Source organism: Lathyrus oleraceus, chromosome 3 (genome assembly GCF_024323335.1).
Source record: "Lathyrus oleraceus cultivar Zhongwan6 chromosome 3, CAAS_Psat_ZW6_1.0, whole genome shotgun sequence".
NCBI lineage: Eukaryota > Viridiplantae > Streptophyta > Magnoliopsida > Fabales > Fabaceae > Lathyrus > Lathyrus oleraceus.
Window position 1 is genome coordinate 232,839,897 of NC_066581.1, and position 3,525 is coordinate 232,843,421.

Consider the following 3,525-nt stretch of genomic DNA (forward strand, 5'->3'; position numbering starts at 1 on the left):
ATTTCTCTTACCCAACTCTTTACCTTTTCTTATAACTGCTTTCCAAGACCTCTTGATCTTCTTCCCCATGGGATGATCTGCTTCAGCATTGTGTAAGATGTAAGGCTCTAAAGCTTCAGTTTTTGGAGGGTCCTTCATAGGGTACCCATGCTGCCTCAGAGATAACACGGGGTTATAGTTGATGCAACCCTTGGTTCCTATCAAAGGTACATTGGGGAAGTCTCCAATGCTGACAATCACATCCTCGGTTTCCCAATCCCTGATATACCACTTAACATGATTGGAGGTGAGGGAAGCTAACTTCTGGGAAGGCTTGAGTTCCTTTGAGACAAAAGGGCCTTCTTCGGGCAGATGGGATCTAAACCAGGCATGCAACAACTGCGCACAACCTAAGATGGTTCCTCCCTTCTTCTCATGACGATCATGGAGAGCGTAGTGGAGATCTGCCAAGAGGAACGGTACAGGGTTACCAGAGAGGAAAATTCTCACCGCCAGGTGATCCACAAAATGGTCAATATTTGGGAAGAGAACTATCCCATATACCAACATGGCTAACACAGCATAGAAGGCTTCCCAATTCCCTTCTTTCTCCATCTTCTTAGCTTGATCCTCCAAGAACTTCCTAGAAAAACGATTTAAAGCTCCCTTCACATCCCACTTGTCCACGACTTCAGAAACTTTTAGACCCAAAGCTAAAGCTATCCTCTTGGGAGGAATATCTTCATCGAACTTAGGAAATGGATTATGATCCTTCAAATTCCGGCCTATGATCCTCTCAAACTCCTCCAAGGTAGGAGCCAATTAGAAGTCAGAAAACGTGAAACAACGTAGAGGTGGATCATAGAACTGAGCAATAGTCACTGCGGTCATCATGTCCATCTTCTCATTCAGGATATCCAGAATTCTTCCATAGTTTTGTACAAAGCTGTTGAGTTTGATTGGTGTTACTTTGGCACTCAACTTCTGCAGGCTGGTAAGGTCCACGTTCTTGTATTTGAACTGAAAAGTGCTTCTTCTCTCAAGATTCATTTTGCTAACAAGTATTGGATTCCTGAAACAATGCGAAACAAACTAAGAGTTTTGTTTTTTATGCGTATGCAATGAATGGATGGATGCAATGTTTTTTTTTCTTTTTGGTATGGGTTCAAAGGTCCGAGGTATGGATAAATTTGATTGCTTTCCAAAACGGGGTTCTCACCGGGTGTGATATAGGGCTTTGTTACAAAGGACCCCCAGAGTCATTGATTCACAAGAATGTTTGACGCTTACGGGAAATACTTTCCGGTCGTCAACTCCATCAAGGGAATCTATTCTGGGTGAGGTTCTCGTACCGACTCTTACGAAGTATTCACCTTGGGAGTCCGCACTACGCAACCATCGACTTGGTTCTAGACAGGGTACTCAGAGTCATGGATTCAAAAGAATGTTTGACGCTTACGGAAAATACTTTCCGATCGTCAACTCCATCTAGAGAATCTATTCTGAGCGAGGTTCTCGTATCGATTCTTACGAAGTATTCACCTCGGGAATCCATACTACGCAACCATCATTTCTAGTTGGCCAAAGGTTCAAGGTTCTAAAAGGTTCTTAGAGTCATGGACCCCTTTGAAACATTGAAGCTTACAAGGTATACACCTCGGGCGACAATATTTGCAAAAGGATCTACTCTAAGTGAGGTTCTCGTACCGACTCTTACGAAGTATTCACCTCGGGAGTCTGTACTACTCAACCATCATCCTATCTTATGTTTTTTCCACTCTAGACTCGGGTGTAGAGTCTTTCCCACATGGTTTGTAATCAAATATCCAAGTACCCAACACAGTGGAACCAATATATAACAAAAAAATCAATATAAGAATAAAGATAATAAAAGCAATAAATAAAGAAAAGCCACACAATTAAATAACAAAGGCACACAAACGTCCTAACTAGGCTTGACTCGCTTAGGGAACGATAGTCCCCAACAGAGTCGCCATCTGTCGTACCTCGGGAAAAGTGAGAATACGACCTAAGCGAAGCGCAATCGCACGCTCGCAATGATGGACTGAACAGAGTCGCCACCGAACTTTTATTTATTCCTAAAAAGGAAAGGGGAAATATCGATAAAACCCAAAAAAGAACGACAATGATATTGGTCGTCGCAACCAAATCAGGGTTCGGGAGTCGATTACGCGAGGGGAAGGTATTAGCACCCCTCACGTCCGTTGTACTCAACGAGAACCATTAGGTTAGTTGTGTGTGTTGATGTTAGTTTAAAATGTTAGGCTTTGAGTTATCAGGTGGGAAATAAAGAAAGGATGAGAGGAGAATGTTTTTGGATTTTTTTGACGAAGGACTAAACCTAAGTTTTTTATTAGTGGGCCTGACAAGATTTACAAATCCTGCTCCTATGTATCTCAACAGAGAAATCAAGGCTTACGTAGTTCTGGGTAGAAAAATGTTTGTTTGTTGGTCGATTTTAGCGAAATCTACTTTGTGTCAAATCGACGAAAACATTGTTGGACTACCCAAAACAGGTGGAAAAACATTGCCTTGCATTGTTTTGAAATAAAGTACCTTTCGTTTGAGAAAGGGTTTGAAGGGTTAATCGCACGGCGGCGAGAAAAAGAAATTGATTGGTTTGATGTGTTTTGAGTAATGGCGAGAACTTGGATGAGCGAGATATCCATCTCGAATCCTAGTCTCAGGAGTGCGTCGTATCCACCACGTTCCATTTCCATCTTATTTGTAAAAGTGTTTAATAAGAATTAAGTGTTTTTGAATTTGATTGAGAAAGGGTTTGAAGAAACCTGTCATACCCCAAAATTTTCCCGTTAATCTTTCAAGACATTCTCCACAGCACTCCAACTCATTGTTCAAGACATTGATCTTAAAGGAACAAAGACCCAGCTCACAGGTGGCCAAATCCAGAAAATGACTCAAACTGGCATGCTCGCTAGGCGAGCAAATCCTTCGCCTAGCGAACTCTTCGCTGCACCACTCGCCTAGCGAAGCTTGCGAATACTAGAAATTTTGGGCTTCATTCCGAGCCCATCAAGTCACAAAAACTATTATAAATACCAAGACCTCATTCAGAAAAGGGAGGACGAAAAACGGAGGGGAAAAGGAGAGGACGAAAAACGGAGGGGAAAAGGAGAAACACAAACACGCACAGAGAGCAAATCCTGGAGGCTAACCAAAAGAATTCAGAACAACCCAAAAGGAAACCCTGAAGGAAACTCACCTGCACAAAAGTTACCTCCGCCCACTCGATCCGGTACAAACCCTAAGAGTGATCTGCCAATTCACTGGTGCAATTCAATTGCAAACAGGTTTGCACCATCACTACCATTTTATACTTCCAATTTTTAATCTCTAAATACATGATGCATTATGATTGAATTTTGGATATGTAGTTAGATTTTGCATGTGGGTTTAAGTATGCATGAATATCCTGAATGTTTAACCGTGTAATTTCTGTAATGGATGCCATAGGGTTCGGAGTTCCGGAAATCGTACTGTTATCAAACTCAAAACCCACAGCCG